Here is a 25,186-nt window from a genome sequence, read left to right on the forward strand (position 1 = left end):
GGACCAGGAAAGTCATAACAGTGCCCGTTTGAAAGTATACCCGGGAGGCACCAGGAAGCAACAGGACGCAGAAGGGTAGCACTTGCTCAGCAGCGCCCCCAGTAGGCAGGGGTGTGCGAGCTGTATTTCAGCAAGAGAGTATAATAAGCACATTATCAGAAAGCAATGGCAGGACGCCATCCTGCCCCTCAGCTAATCTCGGTGGGAGCTAGGGTGCGAGTCAGCAGACAGGATGCCCAGGGCTCAGCCCAGGCGCACCAGGCACCAGGCTTAGGACAGCGGGACTAGTCCCTGTTCAAGTGGTTGCTACGTGCAGGTCAGGATAGGTTCTGGGAGTAGGATGGCAGCCTTCAGGGTGAAATTTTTTCCTGGGGATGGAGGAAAGGCACGGATGGTCAAATCATGAGCTTCCAGGCATCATCTGCTAGGAAGACCTATTTGGACTATTTAGCCTTGAAATCACGTTATGGGGTATAGGAGTGATCGCCCACGGGGCCTGAGTCAGGCCGATGGGGTTATAGGAAACACAGAAATGAGGGGCAGATACAGCCCCGTGCACAGAGGCAGCAGCTCCTACACACAAAATGTGGCTTGGGAATGTTGTCAGCTACTCCTTTGGAAAGAAAGAAGTCTATGAAACAACTACCAAATGCACCCTGAAGGCCAAGTCTGGCAAAGTTGAGGCTGAGCTCCAGACCTCTTGACAAGGTCTGGGATGACGGGGGTATAAATTCCATTTCACGCTGGAGGGCTGTGGTTACAGGCCAGGTATGCAGACCGACTCTATAATATCTTGTCGTTTCTCTCTTGTTGCCGAGGGAGGAGAACGACATTGATAAATCACCCTATTATAACTTGTGATAAAAGCAGCAGGTACTTAGAGAACTGACCAACGGACACCTGAAAAAGACGAATGGCTGCACGGAAACGGCCGATCCAAGTTGGAAATTAGTGCTACCCGCTGGGGGCAGAACAGGACAAAGCCGACAGGACAAAGATAATATTCCAATCTCACGCGTGTCCATCGATTCGGGTCACCTGACAGTCTTCTCGGAAAAAAAGTCTCAGTGACGAATAATGTACGTGAAAACACCCTGAAAACTATGGCACATCATGCAGATGTAAGGTATTATTATGCCTTCACCCGCCGAAGTGGAAAATTGAAGCAATTCTCTCTACACTTTCATTTTAGGCTCAAGTTTTGGGCTCTTTGGTCAGGACTTTTTTTTGGTTAAGTGGTCCAGATAGTTACCGTTGTGATATATAGAAGCAGCATAAAGTGTGTTTTGATTTCCTAAAACCTCCAGCTTTCAGGGGGACTCAGAATGACCCTGCAACGATACGCCAAGTCCCGCAGATAGGTCTCCTCTGCGGACATGGGTTAGTTGGTACCGTTGACTGTGTGGGTTTCTGTGGTGGTGTAGTCCACACATCACTTTCTTCTTCGGCCTCAAGGGCAAGTTTCCGCAGCCCACATCCCTCTGGTCTGTAGAAAGTGCTGTCCTACATTTTCCATGACCTCAGAGTCAGGCCAAGGCGACCTGAGGGGGAGTCATTAACCTCTTCAGTTGCCTCCTTGTGTCTGATGAACCACAAATATCTAAATAACCACAGTAGAGCAGCCTTGTGGGAAGCCACGGGGGGAACCAGGGCAAAACATTCACAGCAGTTTTCTCTGGCAGTTGTCAGCAGCCAACAAGACCCAAACTGAACCCTTCAGCTGCCAACGGTTCTAAATAATACATGTCCATGTGCCTGAGATAGAAGGTCCCTCGGGGGACCCGGTCAAGAGGGGGATCGTTTGGGTGAGAGGGACAGGGTGAAGGTGGGGAGAAAAATGGACTTCAGAAATCATAATAAGGAAAGGCACAGCTTAATGGTAGGGACCCCTGCGTAGGTGTCTGGTGAAGAGCTGGTGATACTCTGGAAACTACACGTGGCATCCAACACTTAGCTCGTTTTTCCTTCAAGAAAGCTCATTCTCGCATTCTGCAGCAGCTGCTCCTGTTTGGATTAGGAACAGTAATAAGCCATATGGTATGACAGAAAGGAATCACACATATTTTCACATGGACAAATATTATCATTCCAAGACATAAACACGTCAACAGAAGTGTTTTTTTCTCCTGGGAGCAATACAGCTCCCGATCTCGGTTACAAGAAAATGACTCACTCTGGAGGTGCAAAAATTACCTGCCATGGTTATTACTGGAACCTGCACCATGGGTCTCCTCAAATTTTTCTTTCCTCCTTTGTAGGAAGACAGACAGGAGGGGAAGAGGGAAGGGAGGGGAGGAAGGAATGAAGGAAAGACAGAAAGGAAGAGAGAAAAGAGAGAGAATGGAAAGCAGGTCCCAGGGAGAGGAGATATGCTTTTCCTGGCTCCCCATCTGGATGGCAGCCCGACCCCAGAACTCTCCTGAGAAAGCAGCATGCTTGCCGGGGATTAGAACGCCAAATACCTAGCAACCAGGCCCTGCAGGCAAGGGAGGAAAGACTGATCAGGTCGCTTAGAGCTGTCAGCGAAGGCATCTCCTGCTTTTATTTCAAATGTCTCAAGGACACAGCATCCGTCACTGACCACACATTTCTCATAACCGTTTAAGCTAGAGCTTCCCTTTCTTATCTTGGTCATGTTATTTCTCCCTGCTTTTCCCGTTCCTTTATTCCTCCTTGCCCCAGAACTTCCTAGATAAACTGTTGCTCCTGAGAATCTACCACATTCACTGCTCCTTGTTTTGTAGCCAACCCCAAACTCCTCTCCCTCATCTCTCTTCCTGCTGGACCTTGGTCCTTGTCCGCCAAGACTTTTCAATGCCCGGTGTCTCAAGGCTCTTGGAGGCCCACAGAGAGGACCTGCCCATGACTTAGGGAGCACAGCCATGGCGCAGCGTTGGCAGGGAGGGAGAGAAAGGGCATGTCTGCCATTCAGGTCCGGTGGCCACCGTGGGTCAGCTCTGATAAAGTGCATGTGGTTCTCACACACGAGGAAAGCCTCTGGCGGGAGTAGGCTGGAGAGAGGAGGAGGTGCCTGAGAAAGCGTGCCCCGAGAGCATCCTAGGAAGCCCTGCCCTGACTGCAATGCCAGGATCGCTTCCACGGTAGCCGTTTGTGGCAGGTCCTCTCTCCCGCTTGTACAGTTCCTACAAGTGAACACACTGGGATCGATTTATCCAGTGACCCTTTTCTCATTCTCTAGAGTCTGGATGACAGATCATTTAAAAAAAAAAAAAAAAAGACCTGAATCCAGCATGAACTGCTGCCTGCTTACCCTGTAGCTCAGGGGTCTTTAGCTCCTGAGCCATCTGTGGCCAGGCTGGTGAGTGTAAATGGATGAATCATCAGGACTGAGAGACAGAAGGGGCTTCGGGGAACTAGAGGACATATGCATTCAAATTAAAACACACAGCATCCCCAGCACGCTTGCGGCAGACCCATCTGTGTCTGCATTCAGCCTCGGGGCCACCAGGTTGTAATCCTTGCTCAGAAACCCATCACCCTCCTCCGCGGGGGCACCTCCCAGGTTCCTCAACTTGCTGCCTCCACAGGCAGCCCACTCCACCCGTTCTCCCTCATTCTCAGCTGTGCTTATCTCCAGCCACACCTTTTGACCAGTGACATATCCACGGTCCCAAGGGTATCATTTATACAGTCCAGCTTTTTAACAGGCTGCGGGAGGTGTCTGTGCCCCTCAGAGCAGTCTCGTCTCTGGGATAGGCAATTCGGGGTGACCCCACCTGCCAGCATGTGAGACAGTTTTGAGCTCTAGGCCCGTAGCTCTCAAAGTTGCTGGGTGATGCTGATGCTGCTGATCCAGGGAGACCACAGCATCAGCATCATCCAGAGACTAGCTGTAAGTGTAAATTGAGGGGCCCTCCCCTAGAGCACTGCATCAGAGACTCTGGGAGGAGATGGACCCAGCAATCTGTGTTTAAGCCAGCCTTCCAGCAGATTCTGCGGCAGGCTCAAGTGTGAGCACCACAGTTGCTCTTGTCCTCACTTTGCAACGTGTTTCAGTTTGCCTGTATCTCTCTTAAACTGTGTGCCTACAAGGGAACCTATTTACAAAACAGAAAGAGACTCATAGACATAGAGAACACACTTGTGGTTGCCAAGGGGGAGAGAGTAGAGAGGAGGATGGATGGGAGCTTGGGGTTAGGAGATGCAAACTATTCCATTTATTTATTTATTTATTTTTATTTTTTTTGGTCTTTTGTCTTTTTTAGGGCCGCACCTGCGGCATATGGAGGTTCCCAGGCTAGGGGTCGAATCGGAGCTGTAGCTGCAAGCCTACGCCACAGCCATAGCAACGCCAGATCCAAGCCACGTCTGCGACCTACCTCACAGCTCATGGCAATGCCAGATCCTTAACCCACTGAGCAAGGCCAGGGATCAAACCCGCAACCTCATGGTTCCTAGTCAGATTCATTAACCACTGAGCCATGACAGGAACTGCCTGAACTATTCCGTTTAGAATGGATAAGCAATGAGGTCCTGCTGTACCACACAGGGAGCTATATCCAGTCTCTTGGGATAGAACACGATGTAAGAAAATATGAGAAAAAGGAGTTCCCGTCGTGGTGCAGTGGTTAACGAATCCGACTAGGAACCATGAGGTTGCGGGTTCGATCCCTGCCCTTGCTCAGTGGGTTAACGACCTGGCGTTGCTGTGAGCTGTGGTGTAGATTGCAGATGCGGCTCGGATCCTGCGTTGCTGTGGCTCTGGCGTAGGCCAGTGGCTACAGCTCCAATTGGACCCCTAGCCTGGGAACCTCCATATGCCACGGAAACGGCCCAAAGAAATGCCAAAAAGACAAAAAAAAAAAAAAAAAAGAATCCGGCATTGCCATGAGCTGTGGTGTAGGTTGCAGACATGGCGCAGATCCTGCGTTGCTGTGGCTGTGGCATAGGCCGGTGGCTACAGCTCCAATTAGACCCCTAGCCTGGGAAGCTCCATATGCTGCAGGAGCAGTTCTAGAAAAGACAAAAAAAAAAAAAGAAGAAAGAAAATATGAGAAAAAGAATGCATATGTATCTATGACTGGGTCACTTTGTGGTACAGCAGAAACTGGCCACTTTGTAAATCAACTATACTTTAATTAAAGAAAAAAAACCCCAAAAGAAAAGGAAAAACAAAAAAAGAAACTGTGCCTAAAACTAAACTTTGTCCACACAGACCATTATTGCATTCGTTCTAGAGGAATACAGGGGCATTATGAAGATTAAATTAGATACTATCTCTGAATACATAGCACAGTTCCTAGCACTTACTAAATATGTAATTCCTGTTAGTTATTACTGTCAGCGTTAATCCATGTGTTATATTAATTATACCACACTAATTCAATGTGGTTTAAGTCCATTAAAACGAACTTTTTTTTTTTTTTGTCTTTTTGCCATTTCTAGGGCTGCTCCGGCAGCATATGGAGGTTCCCAGGCTAGGGGTCCAATTGGAGCTGTAGTCGCCGGCCTACGCCAGAGCCACAGCAACGCAGGATCCGAGCCGGGTCTGCGACCTACACCGCAGCTCATGGCAATGCCGGATCCTTAATCCACTGAGTGAGACCAGGGATCGAAGCCACAACCTCATGGTTCCTAGTCGGATTCGTTAACCACTGCGCCACGACGGGAACTCCTAAAATGAACTTTTAATGTATTGTAACTTTCTACTGTGGACTCGCAGTGTCAAATTCCTCTAGAGCTTTTGTCTCTCATTTATAACTCATATATTTACATTGTGGATAAAAATGTAAACCTGTATTGAAAGCAATAACCGAAATGATAAGGTGGAAACACTCTCACTGATGTCAGGACGTGATCTTTTTACATCAGTTGAGAGCTCCTTGGATTTGGGGAAGTTGAAGAAAAGCTCGTGGAGAAAGGGAGTCATCTCTGAGGTATGATTCCTTTGAGGAGGAGGGTGAAGTGATGAAAGGAGAGATCGAACACTGATTTTAAGCTCTCTGATATTTCAAAGAACACAGATTATCTCTTTTCGGCCCCATCTTCCAATTCTAAATGCCCTGCAAGATCTCCGCCCTTTTTCCATTTTAGCGAAAAGACTATTTTGAACATAATGACGCAAAAAGTAGAAATGCCAGCCCATGCTAGGTTGGTATGAACATTTGCTCAATGAAGAATTCTGACTTTCATTAAAATAACAGTGAACGGAGGGCCAAGAGGTTGACCTTCACCTTGTTCAAGAGCGACACCAATCACCCGGCCTTGGCACACACACGGACCTCTTGCAAGGATTTCAGCAGGTGTTTTCTGAATAGCATCCAGAATCGCACTGGACAGAAACGCAGCTGAGGGCGTCGAAGCCACATCAATAATGATAAGCAGGATGATCGCAGCCCCCTCCCGCCTGCCCTGTGAGCCCACGGAGATCACAGTGCCACTGAGTCTGCGGGAGGCAGCGTCTGCAGGAGCTTCTAGCCAAGTGCCAATGTCATTTTAATGTACTTGAGACAGAGACTCTAACAGTGCAGCCCAGAGATCTAAGGAAATGAAATGAGCTTGGGAGAGGAAAGTGGACAAGAAAAAACATGCAAATATTTTTTTATAAGTAAGTTTCACTTAGAAATTTGGGATATTTTCAAATGCTTAGGATGTTATATCGCAACTGCCGTATTTTCAAGGGCACTTTTTTTTTCTAAGTAAAGAAATTGTAATCAAAGGGAAAGGCTAACTATGAAGCATGTTCCTTCTTGGAATTATAAGGAGTAAGTACAATAAAGAAAATAGAATCATGTCAATGGTCACTGTTGAGAAATACTGTCGTTCTGAATTTCTCCAGATTCCTGCCTCAGGAACACCTGTTCAATAGCCCTTTTGACTGATGTGTGTATTCCCACACGCGGGCCATTGCTTTCCTCCAGATTGCCAACTGTATTCAGAAAACATAGCTACAGTCCAGACAGTGAGGGAAAGAGGGTCCAGGAGTCATAGCAAAGCTCAATTCTTTTTTTTTTTTGTTTGTTTGTTTGTTTGTCCTTTTGCCCTTTCTAGGGCCGCTCCCGTGGCATATGGAGGTTCCCAGGCTAGGGGTCTAATCAGAACTGTAGCCACTGGCCTACGCCAGAGCCACAGCAACACAGGATCCGAGACACGTCTGCGACCTACACCACAGCTCAGGGCAAGTGCCAGATCCTTAACCCACTCACTGAGCGAGGCCAGGGATTGAATCCGCAACCTCATGGTTCCTAGTCGGATTTGTTAATCACTGAGCTACGACGGGAACTCATCAAAGCTTAATTCTTTTCTTTCTTTCTTTCTTTCTTTCTTTCTTTCTTTCTCTTTCTTTCTTTCTTTCTTTCTTCCTTTCCTTTCCTTCCTTCCTTCCTTCCTTCCTTTCCTTCCTTCCTTCCTTCCTTCCTTCCTTCCTTCCTTCCTTCTTTCTTTCCTTTCTTTCTTTCTTTCTTTCTTTCTTCTTTCTTTTTTTAAATTTAGGGCCACACCCACGGCATTTGGAAATTCCCAGGCTAGGGGTTGAATTGGAGCCGTAATTCCTTGCCTACACCACAGTCACAGCAATGCCAGATCCAAGCTTCGTCCATGACCTACACCACAGCTCACGGCCACACCAGATCTTTAACCCACTGAAAGGAACCAGGGATTAAACTCACATCCTCATGGATACCATTTGGGTTTGTTACCACTGAGCCACAACGGGAACTCCAGCAAAGCTCAGTTCTAGTCTCTGTATTGCCACCAATCTCTTGGGTAAGATTGCAAAAGTTACTTAACCTCTCTGTGCCTCAGTTTCTCTTTCCGTAAAATGAGAGACTGGTTAGATCAGAGTCATAACTAACTAGAAAAAGACGTCAAATGTCCAGAGGTCCTGATAAGTTCTTAAAAGTGTAGGGAAGAGGGGGATGGGTACACCATCCACAGGGAACAGCAATACTCAGCTCCAGCCATTTATTGCTACATCTTCTGATTCTTTTTCAAGGAAATACGTTTCTAGATTTTTATGTAAAATCTTCAGAATTTTAAATGTGGGTTTAAGATGAAAAGAAAAAAAACTATTAAAAAATACTCTGTAGGAGTTCCCTGGTGGCCTAGTGGTTAAGGACTTGGCATTGTCACTGTGGTGGTGTGGGTTTGATCTCTGGCTGGGGAACCTCTGCATGCCACAGGTGCAGCACCCCCCACCCCATACTCTGCAGGTGAAACAGAACACATGTACGGTTCCTTAAAATCCTCCACCTTTTATGATTCAAAATTACCCTTGGAACCTGCCTAGGACTGACAAGTCTAAATCTGCAACCCTTGATTTTTCTTCACTTGGGTACTTGTCATAACTTGTTTCCCCCTTGCAAACTCTCAGGCGAGCTGTGAACCTCTTTTTCCTGCACATGTAAGATAGTTTAAGTCAAATACAATGGTGCATAGAACGGCAAAATTGGTCATCTAAAGCAAAGGATGCTGCCAGGTAACCAAATTTCAGTGGGCAAACTGATGCGAATAATGCCAGAGTCGAAGTAAGTCAGAGAGAGAAAGAAAAATACCATATGATATCACTTACACGTGAAATCTAAAATATGGCACCAATGAACCTATCTACAGAATAGAAACAGACTCACCTACACAGAGAACAGACTTATGGTTGCCAAGGATGGGGGCGGGGGGGTGAGGGGAGAAGTGGGTTGGACTGGGAGTTTGGGCTTGGTAGATGCAATGTATTACATTTAGTAAGGATAAGCAATGAGGTCCTACTGTACAGCACAGGGAACTATGTCCAGTCTCTTGGGATAGACCATGATAGAAGATAATATGAGAAAAAGAATGTATATATATCTATATGCCTGGGTCATTATGCTGCACAGCAGAAATTGACTAAACACTGTAAATCAATGATACCCTAATAAAAGTAAATTAAAAAAATAAAAAGGCAACAACAATGACAATAAAAGCCAGAGATGTGAGGAGCAAACTAACAAGAAATACACTAAGATGGTGAGTACGAGAGACATAAAAGTGTTTCATGTTCCGCAACCAGGAGCTAAGAAGGAGAACTTGAGAAATTTACCCACAATGTCATGCAAACAGCTGTGAGAGAGGAAGACCTTTGAGGGGGTTCCACAACCAGGAGCTAAGAAGGAGAACTTGAGAAATTTACCCACAATGTCATGCAAACAGCTGTGAGAGAGGAAGACCTTTGAGGGGGAAAAATGTCCAAGATGGCAGGAGTGTTGCATAGAAGAGAAATTTTGGCCTGAGCTCTTAGGATGGATACTGGTGCCTGGAGAATTTTCTAGAAAAGATTTGGGTAACTTAAGGAACAGGGAAGGAGGTGTCAGAAAGGTCGGCTGGCTTTGGAAATAGATCTAAGCAGACATATTAGATTCCTCTTTAATCCTGAGTAGAGATAGATGGTTATTTACTCAAGAGAGCCACCATGTCTAACTTGATGTCATTTACCCTCTGCAGGATCCCATCATCAAATACAGTTTCATATTTTTTCCTTAGAAATAGGCTTCTTTCTCCCAGTTCAACTTGTACCATCCTGGCCTGGAACCACTATCATCTCATGTTTAGGTCCCGTAACAGCTTTCTAACTGGCCTCCAGAATCTTCAGAACCCAATCTCCTAGACAGATGAACTTTCTTTAAACACAGCTTTTATCATGCCATTTGTCTGCTCCCATGCTTTCCATGGCTCTGGAGTCCTGATTCCTCTGCTTGGCCTTCAGGGCTGTTTAGGATCTGGTCAACTCTCTCTCTCCCTGTTCCCTCACCTCCATTTCCTGTTCAATCACTCAGTGCTGTCTCAGCACCAAAAGTGTTTCTGGAATCCCAGCATTCTCTCAATACCACCTCCTTCACCTGGATGCCCATCCCCCTCTCTTTAAAAATCCTATCCATCCTTCTCGACCCATTTCCTTCGTAAAATCTCCTCTAGGAGTTCCTGATGTGGCATAAAGGGGTTGGCGGGGTCTTGGGTGCCCTGGGATGCAAGTTCAGTCTCTGGCCGGGCACAGAGGGTTAAGTATCTGGCATTGCCACAGCTGTGACTTAGGTCACAGCTGTGGCCCCAGGGGGGAAAAAAAAAAAAAACCTTCTCCAACTTCCCTGACTTTAGAATCACTATTCCATTTCACGCCTGAACCATGCCGTTTGATACTCATTTATACATTACTTTGTTCTCTGAATGTTTCGTGTGCGCATCTCTCGTCTCTCAATCATATGTTGACCCTCATGAGTCAAGAGCGTGTGTTCTTTGTGTTTTCTGCAGAAAGAGCAGAGTAAGTACTTTGTTCAGATGACTTGACTGGAGATAGGGGATGGGGGCAAGTGAGGATTTGGGGCTTGAAAAAAGAAAGATGGTTTGCTTCTCCTGGGTGGTGAAGATACAGACGCAGCACTACATAGCCAAGAACTGTCTACTTCCCCCCAGCAAATGCACGCGTACATCACACCCACTGCCGACGGCATCCTCATATTTAATCTCCTGGTTGAAGCTGGTCTGTATAACCCTTGTCCTAGGTTGTGTGCAGGGCAGGGACCTGATCTACCAATGGTCCTTAATCAGCACACAACCTTGGGGATCTGAAGCCGTACTTGGAGGCAAGGTCCTAAATTTGAACGTGGGGCATTGCTTTTATCCTCTTTGAGAGAAGTATAATCCGGTTATGTCCAGCATGGAAGTGAATTTTTAAGCAACACAAGCAATTTGCAAGACCAAAGACTTGCAAAAAGTCAAATGCATGAAGAACAAAGAGTAACCAGGGAGTTACCAATGGAGGAACAAACTTGCTCTGGTCCTCCAGGCAGAGGTGGTTGAGACTGTCCATCACGAGGTATGAAACTGCCAGCTTCTGATGGTGGAGGCTTATATTGCTCACTCCCACACTGCTTACCATCCAGACAGTGCCACACCCATCATGAAATCTCTGTGCCTCACTCTCTAGGCAGTTAAGATAACACTCTGTGGACCATGAGAGAGGCTGGATACATTAGTTATGATAGAAAGACACTGAGAAGATATACCAGGCTCCAGACTCCATTTCTGTGGAGGCACACAGGCCCCTGAGCAGTCATTGGATCACAATGAATTTTAGTCTCTCTTGACCAGGGCTGTGCCTGTCCCTGGGTGTCTGAGTTTGCGGGTAATCTACCTCCTACATAGCCTGAAAGAAGCTCAGGAGAGACTGCTGAGCTGCTGCCAGCCACCTGAGACCGTCTCAGGAGCCTGCTGGCCTGGCAGTAAGTGGCCACCCACTTGCCAAGGGAACTGGCGACGACATGCAGTGGCTGAGATGGAGCCAAGGGCTGAAGAGCTTCCAAAAGAGGAGAGAATTTTCACAATGGCGGGTTGAGTAATCAAGGTTGAACAGAGCAACAGGCAAGTTTGAATTTGCATGACAGGTGCTTACGGTACTCTTCTGATGTTCTCTGGGGCTACTGTATCCTGGGAACCTCCTTGGGCCAGGGACTGGGAGGAGCTCAGTGGAGGGGACCATACCTACATCGCCCCACTCTGCATGTTTCCTGAGCGCCAGGCTCTGCCTGGGCCTCTCTGGCTGTTGTAGGACCGGAAGCCAATCTAAGCCTGCTGCTACATCAGCTCCCAGTCCCTTGGAGCAAAGACATCCCTTCCTGCCCTAAGGGCATGCAGGAAAAAGTCCTTTTTCATATATGTATTTATTAATATTATTATTTTTATGGCTGCACATGCAGCATATGGAAGTTCCCGGGCTAGGGGTTGAATCAGAGCTGCAGCCTACTCCACAGCAGCCACAGCAGTGTGGGATCCTCAACCCACCGAATGAGGCCAGGGATCGAACCCACATCCTCACGGACACTATATCGGGTTCTTTAACCTATTGAGCTACAATGGGAACTCCATCCTTTTTATTTTTCTACAGTTTTTTCAAAATTAGCTCCTAACAAAACTAAGACATTAAAAAAAAATCTATTAAGAGCATAGAAATGGTTCAGTTTCCAGAATACAACCAATTGATATACTTTCTAAGTGAATGCCTTGGGTAAAGAAATGTGGATGCATCAGAAGCTTGAATATTGATCTGAAAACCGTGCCTTTTTAGTTATGGCTGAGAACAGTCTAGTGTTTTTCACTCTCCTTTCTCCAAAAGTATACAGCATGGCTTCCCAGATGAGACAGAGCTTTAAAAACCTGACACAAGGCATGGTGTACATTTTTTAACGAACAGAAGGGATTATTCCAGAAGCTAATGTTTTCATCTGTCCTTTCAGTCAACTTTATGTCATAAAAGAAAGTAAGGGAGGTCATACTGCAAAGGAAAAGACAATGGGTCACAGCGCGGCCACCCGAAGAACAATGTTAACTCTAATCTAAAAATCCCCTAGTTTGGGACAGAATCTTCTACTTCCAATGATGTTCAATTTCACATCAGAGAGGAAAAAACACAAAGAAAAGTTATACCATGGAAAAGTGAGATATACTAACTGAAAAAGCCCTGTGCTGGTGTTGGGGCCGGGGGTCTGGGATCTTGCAGCCCAATTCTGGGTCATTCCACTGGCGGGAGCTTCTGTTTATCCAACTATAAAATGAGATGATCAGCCGGGGTCACTGAGGCCTGGGAATCTGTGTCATTCTGTGAGGCTTTCAGGACTTCACCAATTCATCTGAAGTAGATTCAGTGGTTCTCAGGGACATAAAAGGAGATAGCAAGTCTGAATATGCCCAGTTCAAAAAATCATAAAAATTAGCTTTAGATATTAGAATACGCTCACTCTTTTTTTCTTTTCTTTTTTTTTTTGGCCATCCCTGCGGGGACATGGAAGTTCCCTGGGCCAGGGATAGCACCTTCACCGCAGCAGTGACCTTCACCACAGAAGGGACCATGCTGGATCCTTAACCTGCTGAGCCACCGGGGAACTCCAGTATGCACTTTCTCCTATTCTTTTGATCAAATATACATTACAATCTTATGTATATATACACCCACATACACACACACATTCACATATATTTATATTAATCTTAAAAGAAGTACATTTGCAGAAAATCAAAAGTAACAATCCAGCCCAGAGGTACAAGGAACGCTTCATCTGTGTTAAAACCTAGTTCGACATTACAGTCCTTCTCTGCCTGTGAGCGTATTTGCTTCAATAAGGTCATGTCTTGCATGCCTTCAAGCCGTTCAGTGTGGGTCATCAATAAAATTAGAAAAATTTACACCCAAATAATTCAGCCAAAGTCATTTATCACTAATACCATTTGGTATGTTGAAGGCATGTTTCACTTTAAAAATAATGAGCAGGACTACAGTCCTTTGATTATAAATTTCCCTTTCATCTTAATTTTATGAAAAGCCACAAGGAAAATGCCCAGCATGGTGCCCTTGATATTTAAACGCTTCGTTCCACTTACCATTAGTTTGCTCCAAAACTCAGCCTCCCTTGCAAAATGCTCCATGTTGAAGGGATAGATTTCTTGTTCTGCCTTGTCCAATGTGTCACTTGGACTGCTCAAGTGTCGCAGTACAGAGAAGCAAACATTTCAGCTGAGCTGTCTTCATAATATTGATGGCTTGCATTCTCTCATAGCTAGGAGTCTTGGGCGAAATAGAATTTACATATGTTGGGGTGCGACGGGTGCGGGCATTTCCCATCACTGTGATTCAAACCCAAGTTATGTTTCATTCAGGGAGATAATAATATAACTCAAAGCAGAAAAGTATCCCCTAGCATTACTGCCACTTAAGACATGACAACTCCTGTTGCCTTATGCCAAGGCACCACGCCTCAGTCTCTGTGCCAAGAACAACCCTACAGCGGGTGGGGTTGGCTCCTTCTGACATTTTTTTTTTTTTTTTTTCCCAGGCAGACTCTAGTAACGATCAGCCTCTCAGCATACTTGAAGGTGTGCACAGTAATGCAAGAACAGACATCTGGAATGCAAATATGAGGTTGCGAGGTGAGAGAGACAACTTTGCGCATTCTTGTGGGTGAAATGAACCAAAGGCGACTGCTACATGATTCCTCCTGTGTGTGCTCTGTCAGAACAGGCAAAATATCATTTTTAAACAGCCGCATAAAGATGTACATGCTTATCAGAGTCTCACTCTTTGCTTACTAGTCCTCGGAGAAGCAGTAACTTCCCCCAAATATCCCAGAGAATTGGATCTGCAGTTAGCATCTCAGGCATGACTTAGACATGTGACACTCCTCTTTTTGTTAGTTCTGACGATGCTGACGGTCACTCAAAAGTAACACATGTGTAGACGGAGAAGTCGAACGGCCCTTACCTCCCATTCTGAAAAAAAGAAGGACAAGCAGTCTAGATGAAGCCTGATGGGACTGACCCGGAAGAACCGAGGTTCTTTCTGTGGTTGCATGACCTCTACACGCTCAGTGAACGTTTCTTGGATACGGAGATCTAATGAAGTTGTCAAAGCTTCTGATGAAAAGCAAAACTCAAATGCACCCACTGCATATCCTTTGATAAACCTTCCCCTGAGTGTTCTAACAACATTTCCTTCCTTTGCCAGTTTCTAATTACACAGGACTTAATGAGCGGCGGCCTTTTACTGTAAAACCTCGCTGTGGTCAACCGCTGAGCTTTCCTTCCAAAGCCTGGGGTGGAAAATCAGAAGCCAGCATCCTGCTGTTCCAGCGCCACCCGGGCCACTTTGATAGTTACTCGCTTGCAGGGAGGTGTCCCCCTCCTCGTTTTAATATGGGTCGGCCTTTCTAAAATGCTTAGTTTTATAAAGTTTTACCCTGGAAAGCGGCTATTTATGTCTGGCACATTTTCTCCATTTCCTTCGTCCCCCAAATTAGTATCAACCTTGTCAGATTAACTGCTTACATATAAGAAACCAAATATTGACCCAGCAAGAGACCTGGGGAGATGGAAAGTTGGTCAAAGACTAGCAACTTTTCAAGAGAAGAAAGATGGTTTTGTTGGAGGAATATTTAAAAGTGCACGTTTACTTTTCTTCCCTGGAAGCCCGAGGAGGGCTACACTTAGCGTAACTATTCCGTGAACCACCACGTCTGCCAGAACCAGTTTTTCGGGTCCTGCTTCGAGGTTCATCTCTAACTGCTGGGTGAGTCATTTGAACACTGAGCACTTTTCTAAACAAGTGAAGCACCTCTCTCTGGCAGGGTGTCTTCTTTCGAATTGGTGAAATCTGAGGCTCTATCTACTTACTATTCATTTCACTGAGTATGGGTATGTGTACTTTACAAAAGAGATACACTTGTAAAAAATCACCCATCACAAGTCTAAACTGTCATATATATATTTAAATGTATATATTTTAAATTCAGGGACATCTTGATAATTAAAGGGAGCCCTGGCACATCCACTTACAAGAGAGAAAACAATCTTTGCTTTAAAACCAACTTCTAGGAGTTCCCGTCGTGGCTCAGTCGTTACGAATCCAACTAGGAACCATGAGGCTGGGGGTTCGATCCCTGGCCTTGCTCAGTGGGTTAAGGATCTGGAGTTGCCGTGAGCTGTGGTGTAGGTTGCAGACACGGCTTGGATCCCACGTTGCTGTGGCTGTGGCGTAGGCCGGTGTCTACAGCTCTGATTCGACCCCTAGCCTGGGAACCTCCATATGCTGAGGGAGCGGCCCTAGAAAAAGGCAAAAAAAAAAAAGACAAAATAAAATAAAATAAAACCAACTTCCACATTGTTTTACAAGCATGAGCTTTTATAACCTGCATTTTCTTCAACTGAGGGACACAAGTTCAGCCCATATGGCTTGTGTCTGACTCAACTAATGTCACTGGACACACAACTGACTCTCCAGGCCTGTTTTGACATCTTCTGCACAGGGAGTGGTTATGAGAGCTTCCTTGAGTATTAATGAATTTGACACATTTGCAAACAATTTACAAGAAAAAGAGGATGCAAAATTAGTTAATATTTTCCAGCAAGTTAAACTGATATAAAGGTAGTCTGTAAAGGATGAACCGGTGGTGCTTTGAAAGTAACCCTTCAATCTCCCCACTCCCCTGCATAAACTCAGAGGGTGGAGGACCCAAAGCCTCCTCCTCTTTGCAAAATGTTCGCTCCACTTCATCTCGAAAAGGTTAGAGCCCCACATACAGTGCAGTGCGGTGCTTAGTGCTCCCACTCATATTCATAGCAGTATTTGAAGGTTTGATTTTAGGGTTATTTGCAGGTCTGCACCACAGCCGCAGCAATGCCAGATCTGAGCTGCATCTGAGACCAACACCACAGCTCACAGCAATGGTGATCCTTAATCCACTGGGCAAGGCCAGGGATTGAACTGGCATCCTCATGGGTATTAGTCAGGTTTGTAATCTGCTGAGCCACACTGAGGGACTCCTTCCTTCCTTTCTTTCTCTTTCTTTCTTTCTTTCTTTCTTTCTTTCTTTCTTTCTTTCTTTCTTTCTTTCTTTCTTTCTTTCTTTCTTTCTTTCTTTCTTTTTCTTCCTTCCTTCCTTCCTTCCTTCCTTCCCTCTCTCTCTCTTTCTCTCTTCTCTTCTTCTTTTTTTTTTTTTTTTGCTTTTTAGGGCCACACCTGCAGCATATGGAAATTCCTTGGCGAGGGGTTGAATTGCAGCTGCAGCTGCCTGCCTGCCCCACAGCTACAGGAGGACTGGATCCGAGTCATATCTGCAACCTATGCAGCAGCTTGCGGTAATTTCAGATCCTTAACCCACAGAGCGAGGCCAGGGATCCAACCTGCAACCTGGTGGATTACTAGCCAGGTTCTTAACCTGCTGAGCCACAATGGGAACTCCCTCCCTCTCACTCTCTATCCTTCCTCTTTTCCTTTCTGTTTCTGGACCTCATCGCCTCAGTGCCAGACCCAGCTGCAAGATTTCTGGGCTTGTATTTTCTAAGAGTCTGGCTCCCCAAGGGAAGAGTGAATTTGGAGAAAGGAACAGAATGTCTTTGAGAAACAGGTCTTGGGGTAGAGACAGGTTCCAGGGTCCCAGGGAAGGGAGGCTCCCTGGCTCGTCCTGGGGAAGCAGAATGCCCCAGGGAGCAAGAGTCGTAGTGTATCTACAGAGGGAACTGTAGGAATGGGGCTGTCAGCGTCCACAACCATCCTCATGCCTTGGGAGGGCATGGGGGCAGCAGAGGATGCTGGTTGGCCAGTGGCCCTGGGGACTGGGTGCTGGGGTGTCAGCAAGACCATGAGAGACCCCACAGCCAAGGGCTCTCACCTTTCTGAACCTACGGCAATCCTGGGAAGGACAGGAGAGCCCAACGGTGACAAAAGCGATGCATCCAGGGGCTCAAATTTGCTTTAAAGGAAATATAAATCAAGTCACATTTAGTCTTTACTTGAGTTTCGGACAAGAATTTGTATTAACTTCTCATTCTGAGGCCAGGCACAGAGGTGAGGACTCGGAAAGTCTGCCATTTTTTTTTTCAATATAAAAGCAGGTGGAGTCACATCTCTAGTGTTACAACCAGAGAACGAGAGAGCGCCACGTACAGCCTGACTCCTGGACTCAAGGTCACCTGGAAGCCTTTGCTCCTCAGATGTCACCTTGACCCTCACCATCAGACTCCAAAGTAGCACATTTACTGCTGTTATTTCCTGGCTCTGCAGAGCTAAGTGGCATGGGTTGAAACAACAGATGGTGCGATTTCTGAATTAGAAGTGGTTATTGCGTTCATTGTGATTTTAGCTTTTGGACCGTCGTAGATAGAAAAGCACATCTTGACCAAATAAAATTCCATGGCGGCGGAAAAGATCCATGTCGGATCAATCATCAAAGGTCTCATCGGACAGGGAGCGTGGCACACTCGCCCCGGAATTCCATCTGGCCTTTCTCTTCCAATGTTAGGTGAGGCAGTTTCGGAAATGTAGTGTAAACACTGCCTATGTCGGTTACCAAAAAGTTTCTGGGAGCTTTGACAGATGCAACCAAAAAATAAAAATGCAAAAATGCCCTGCTGTATGGGTTGGAGCCTCTCTGATGACATAAAAGAAGACATTCCTCAGTCTTTCCTGAATGGCCCAGAGAAGGTGAGGTGAACACACCGGATCTTAAGTGGGCAACATAAGTGATAGAAAATACTAACTCCCCCCACCCCCCATCCTAGGAAGCCACACGGACATGGACTTGGGAGTCTTCTGCGTCCTCAGAAGGAAGGTGCCCAGATCGCACGGACAGGCGAGGAGGGGTAATGAATGGCCCATGCTGTGGGTGGATAATGAACTGTTTGCTGGGACTATGTCCTCACTTAATCAGCTATTTTCACAAGCAGCCTAGGGACCCAGCAATTGTCAAATCGCTGTGGTTGGCTGCCTCTTGTCCTCCACCAGGCTGCCTTTGGGGGACACTGCAGGGTCCCCGTATGCATGGAAAGGTGGTCCGTTTCCCTGTCTCTGTCAATAGGAGATGGTGGGAGGAGCCAGGAAACAGCAAGCAGTAGGAGGCCAGACCCTCTGACCACCGAGCAAACAGAGCAGAAGCTCAGGCAGAGGCCTGAACGAAGAGCGTACATCCCAGGCTGGGCACTGGACATGAAGGGTCTCTGAAAGAAAAGGCGGAAGGAGAGGAACATTTATGTGTCGGACACATTTCTTGCTTCCTCTACAGCCTTAAGATTGATTTAGACCAAGCAAGCCTGGGGGAGGGAGGGTGTGAATCTTTTCTGGACACACATCCAGACATCGGGTCCAATTTAGAGTGCATTTAAGGCAACTCGGCAGACTCTAATCTAATCTTAGGATCAGAGTGAACTACTAGCCTGGGAATCACAAGGGCTTGAAGAGTTCCTTGCTATTGCTAAGAAGAGAGAAAGCGAGGGAAAGATTGTGAACTAAATTTATTGAACATCCATGCCACGTGCCCAGCACTTTACAGATGTTTGCATTTCATTATTATGCTTGCTTTGCTGAAGAGGTTCCGAGGGTCACCTGCATTCCCCCTGGTCACACAGTGGGCAGTTGTAAGAGTGAAATTCGTGGAAATGGTTGAAGCGGCAGTAATGAAGCCACAGCCTCGCTATGTGCTCAGAATTGTACATACTTATTTCATTTAATTGTCCCACAACCAAGCAAGGTCTCACTCCAACTGTGCAAATTAAGGATCTCAGAATGTGTCAAACAGAAAGAGACTTGCAGACACAGAGGACAGACTTGTAGTTGCCAAGGAGGAGGGGAGAGGGCGTGGGATGGATGGGGCGTTTGGGGTTGGTAGCTGCAAACTATTCCATTTAGAATGGATGAGCAATGACGTCCTGCTGTACCACACAGGGAACTATAATATCCAGTGTCTTGGGATAGACCATGATGGAAGATAATATGAGAAAAAGGATGCAGGAGTTGCTGTTGTGGTTCAACGGAAACGAACCCGACTAGTATCCATGAGGATGCAGGTTCAGTCTCTGGCCCAGCTCAGTGGGTTAAGGATCTGGTGTAGCTGTGAGCTGCAGAGCAGGTTGAAGATGCGGCTCCGATCTGGCGTTGCTGTGGTTGTGGTGTAGGCTGCTAGCTGTAGCTCTGATTTTTGACCCTTAGCCTGGGAACATCCATATGAAACACCTGCGGCCCTATAAATGAATGAATGAATGAATAAATAAATAATAAATAATAACTGTATCTATATGTATGATCAGGTCACTTTGCTGTAAGCAGAAATTGGCACAACATTGTAAATCAGCTATACTTTAATAATAAAAAAAGAAGAATCTCAGAATGTTTCAATAACGTGATCATGGTCATTCAGACATCAAATCAGAATTTAAACTCGGGCTGATTTGCTTCACAGTTCATGACCTTTCTATTACATCATGCTGCTCCTTTCTCTTTAAGTTGTAAACAGTCACATTGTGTTCATAGAGAAGGTTAAAAAAAAGTTTAAACAGAGTTGGTAAAAGTTGCTGTGTGCTACAGCCACTTAGAAGACACAGGAAAGGCCTAGGTAAGAAAGTCTAATTGAACTATCTTACATAAACACAGAAACTGTGCTAGGCTAAAAAAATAGAGATGGGCAGTAGTTGAAAGCCAGGAAAGCATAGCCTCTGCTATCTGGCTGATACTTCTTTACATATTAACTCATAGTTCTTTATACCTTGCTCTCAATGATATCTCATTGTTTAAAGTGTAAAAATTAGTGACATTCATTTAAAGAATTGGAAAAGTTAACCTAAATGTCCATCGACAGAGGAGTGGAACAAGAAGATGTGGTACATATATGCAATGGAATATTACTCAGCCATTAAAAGGAACGACATATCGGCATCTTTAGCAACATGGATGGACCTAGAAATTATCATGCTAAGTGAAGTCAGCCATACAATGAGACACCAGCATCAAATGCTTTCACTGACATGTGGAATATGAAAAAAGGACAGAATGAACTTTGCAGAACAGATACTGACTCAGACTCTGAAAAACTTATGGTCCCCAAAGGAGATGGTTTGGGGAGGGGTGGGGGGATACACTGGGAGTGTGGGATGGAAATCCTATAAAACTGGGTTGTGATGATCACTGTACAACTACAAATGTAATAAATTCATTGAGTAATAAAAAATAAATAAGGAAAAAAAGAAAACACTTTAAATCCATTAAAAAAAATTGGAAAAGGATAATCGAGAAGAAAATTTCTCTCATGTTATTCGAGCCTAGACAGAGTATCAGGATGTGGGGTCCTGGGCACCACAGCCCATTTATGGCAGTTTATCTAAACTATTGTGCCGAATGCAGGGGTAAGTCTCTGCAAGTTCATAGCTCAGACCTACTACAGGTGGATAATGGCTCCTTATAGACACACCAGCTCCGAGTCTGCCTCCTGGGTCACTCCTGCCAGACACAGACCTGCCAGGGCTGCCCTGGTCACGGTCCTTTGGGCATAGCTCTCTGATATCTCCTTCCCTCTCCTCATTCTCTCCCTTGAAGGAAAAGAGGTGAAAGTAATTATAAAAAGTCACCTCTTGGGAGTTCTCATCGTGGCTAAGCGATAACGAACCCAACTAGCATCCATGAAAATGCAGGTTTGATTCCTGGCCTTGCTCAGTGGGTTAAGGGTCTGGTGTTGCTGTGAGCTGTGGTGTAGGTCACAAATGTGGCTCGGATCTCTTGTGGCTGTGGTGTAGGCTGGCAGCTGCAGTTCTGATTCGACCCCTAGCCTGGGAACTTCCATTTGCCAAGGGTGTAGCCATAAAAAGAAAAAAAAAAAAAGTGGGATTGCTGGATCAAACGGTAATTCTTTTTTTAGTTTTCTGAGGCACCTCCATACTGTTTTCCACAGTGGTTGCACCAGTTTACGTTCCCACCAACAGTGTAATAGAGTTCCCTTTTCGCCACACCCTCTCCAGCATTTATTGTTTGTAGACTTTTGGATGATGGCCATTCTGGCTGGTGTAAGGTGGTACCTCACAGTGGTTTTGATTTGCATTTCTCTAATAATGAATGATGTTGAACATCTTTTCATGTGGTTTTTTGGCCATCTGTATGTCTTCTTCGGAGAATTGTCTCTTTAGATCTGCCCATTTTTTTTTTTGATGGGATTGTTTGTTTTTTTTGGTATTGAGCTGCAGAAGTTGTTTATAAATCTTAGAGATTAATCCTTTGTCAGTCACTTCATTTGCAAATATTTTCTCCCATTCCGTGGGTTGTCTTTTCACTTTGTTTAGGGTTTCCTTTGCTGTGCAGAAACTTTTAAGTTTAATTAAGTCCAATTTGTTTATTTTTGTTTTTATTGTCGTTACTCTAGGAGGTGGATCTTTGATTCAGCAATCCCAATCCTGGGCATCTATCCAGAGAAAACCATGACTCAAAAAGATACATGCACTCCAATGCTCATTGCGGCACTATATACAATAGCCAAGACATGGAAACCACCTAAATGTCCATCGACAGAGGAGTGGATAAAGAAGATGTGGTACATATGCACAATGGAATATTACTCAGCCATTAAAAGGAAAGAAGTAACGGCAGTTGCAGCAACAAGGATGGACCTAGAAATTATCATGCTAAGTGAGGTCAGTCAGACAGTGAGACACCAACATCAAATGCTATCACTTACATGTAGAATCTAAAAAAGGACGCAATGAACTTCTTTGCGGAACAGATACTGACTCACAGACTTTGAAAAACTTGTGGTTTCCACATGAGACAGGTTGGGGGACAGCAGGATGTGCTGGGGGTTTGGGATGGAAATGCTATAAAATTTGGTTGTGATGATCATTGCATGGCTATAAAAGAAAAAAAAAAAGATCTCTGAACAGCCAAAAAAAAAAAAAAGTCACCTCTTGTTTCAAAAGCCTTTTTTTTCCTGATGATCTCAAAATAATTTTCTGGAATCAAATCTACTCAAATGAGCCAAACAAAAGGCAGTATTTTGTATGTAGGGACATGATCTAAATTTCTTGGCAATAGCTGCATAATACACTAACACCAAATTTATGACCCACTCTTAGCAATTAGAATCCTACTGTATACAATTTGGTCTCATTTTGTGTTGCCACAATCCTCTCGTTTTTGCATTCCACACTAATCCTATTTCTGATGGATAAAGGTAGGGATGGCTAGGATTTGGAATTTCCATTTCCCTCCTAACTCTTGGCAATGTAGGTATCTTGTCTTTCATGGAAAATTCTCATAGCATGTTTATGGCAAAAGAATAGTCCACTGGTTTCACCCTAATTCCCAGTGTATTTTCTTAGGCCATTACTTAAAGTTACAACATGCTTGAGGCCCAAAGACATCATTTACCTCTCTGGCTAAGTCTACACCAAAATCAGGCTTTGATGTGTGCTAAAATAATTCCAACATGTGCTTCCCTTCCTCTGAGCTCCACTCTGTTTCCTGTCTGGCCTTTTACTATTTAGTTTGTGTTAAAGTACCATGGGTACCTATGAAGTACATACTGCAGAGGCAGTTAAGATGGAGTAGGGGTGAGGAGTCAAACCATAAAACATAGAACCTCTTGGGAGTTCCCCTCATGGCGCAGTGGAAACGAATCCAACTAGGAACCACGAGGTGGCGGGTTCCATCCCTGGCCTCCATCAGTGGGTTAAGGATCCGGCGTTGCTCTGAGCTGTGGTGTAGGTCGCAGACGCGGCTTGGATCTGGCATTGCTGTGGCTGTGGCAGGCTGCAGGCTGGTGGCTGTAGCTCCGATTGGACCCCTAGCCTGGGAACCTCCATATGATGAGAATTAGGCCCTAAAAAGACAAAAGACAAAAGACAAAAAAAAAAAAAAATAGAACCTCTTTAGCTGGTCAGCTTGTCATTGCCAAAGGTCATTCACTAGGGGATATATCTTGCTTTTATCAGATGTTAGTGTTTATTATTGGAAAGTCCTAATTAGTAGTGCAAATTTCTTGAATATGTTGATTTAAAACCAACACCTGGTTCTATTCCAAGGAAGACCTTTTTTTTTTTCGTAGTTAAAACAAAAGGCAAGCAAGCCAGTTAGAGAATCTAACTTTGATCAAAATCAATCTCCGACTTTATCAAGCTCAGTTTAGGAAGCCTAGCTGCTGTCTGTGGAAGCATTAGTTTGTGGCTGTTAAACCTGAGCTGTCTTAAAAAGAGATCCATGTCTCTTTTCCATATACGGTGCAAGGGGCTGTTTAAAAGGATGTATTAAATCTAGCCCTATTTGGAGGCAGGAGAAGGAAGGGAGGCTTCACTGAGGACCACCTAAGACCAGTGGAGCTTCGAGATCATGGAGCAAATGCTGCTTTCACTTGCTCCCCCTGCCTCTCATGGAAGGCTGGGGTTGATTTGGAAATATCAGGGCAGAACCAGCAGCCACTGGCGAGGGAGGTGACAGGAATTTCTCAGCCTGCTCGTCAACAGCAGACCAACAGTTCTGCCCCGAACATCTCAACTTTCCTGAGGCGGCACCACTGTCTTCTTGCAAACTCAATAACCAGTATTCACGAAGGCGTATCCTCTGTCTCCCTAACAGTGACCCCCCCAATTTAGAGAACACCGAAAAATCCAATGACATTTTTTTTCTCGAACACTAGAAAAAACATAAGCCATGTCTATGCACTGAGCCTAAAATACCTCTATATTGACCTCCCAGAAAACCAGGGCTTCGAGTAATCTGAATGTCGAAAAATTCATGTTCTTTTTTAAAAAAAATTATTTTATGGAATATAGTTGATTTACAGTGACACTTGGGTTCATTTCTACTGTGCCACGAAGTGATTCAGTTATATATATAAAAAGAATACTTTCTCGTATTCTTTCCCGTTATGGTTTGTCACATGGTATCGAACGCTTCCATAAATGGTGCCAGGGGCTGCTTAAAAGGATGTGTTAAATCTAGTCCCTATTTGGAGGCAGGAGAAGGAAGGGAGGCTTCACTGAGGACCAGTGGAGCTCCGAGATCATGGAGCAATGCTGTTTTCAGTTGCTCCCTCTGCCTGTGCTGTATAGGAGGATCTTGAGTTTATCCATTTTTCCTCTTCTTTTTTTTTTTTTTTTGGCAATACCTGAGGGATGCTGAAGTTCCCAGCAATGGGAGCGAACCTGTGCCACAGCAGCAACCAGAGCCACAGAAGTGACAAAACCGGATTTTTAACCTACCAAGCCACTAGGGAATTCCAATATCCATTCTCTGTATAAGAGCTGACATCTGCTAATTCCAAATTCCCAATCTGTCCCTTCTCCTCATCCTTTAGTAATCATACGTCTGCTCTCTTTCTTTATTTGTGAATCTCTTTCTATCTCAAAGATAATTTTATTTGTGTCATATTTTAGATTCCACATATAAGCGATAGCATATGTATGGTATATATATATTTTCTCTCTCTCTCTTTTTGTCTTTTCTAGGGCCACACCTGCGGCATATGGAGATTCCTAGGCTAGGGCTCTAATTGAAGCTGTAGCCACTAGCCTACACCACAGCCATAGCAACACCGGATCTGAGCCGAGTCTGCAACCTACACCACAGCTCATGGCAATGCTGGATCCTTAACCTACTGAGAGAGGCCAGGGATCGAACCCACAACCTCATGGTTTCTAGTTGGATTCGTTAACCACTGAGCCACAAAGGGAACTCCAATTTTTCTCTTTCTTACTTACTTCACTTAGTATGATAATCTCTAGGTCCAACCCCTGCTGTAAGCATTATTTCATTCTTTTTTAGAATTCATGTTCTTTTAAGCATAACCCGAGCAAAGAGTCTGTAATATTCCTAGGTCTTCTAAGTTTTGGCTTGAGAAACACAAGTGTTACATAAAAATGTCATGTCAAGTGTTGGCTGTGCTCTTACTTTCTAGATTTGTGA

Source organism: Phacochoerus africanus, chromosome 2 (assembly GCF_016906955.1).
Source record: "Phacochoerus africanus isolate WHEZ1 chromosome 2, ROS_Pafr_v1, whole genome shotgun sequence".
Classification (NCBI taxonomy): domain Eukaryota; kingdom Metazoa; phylum Chordata; class Mammalia; order Artiodactyla; family Suidae; genus Phacochoerus; species Phacochoerus africanus.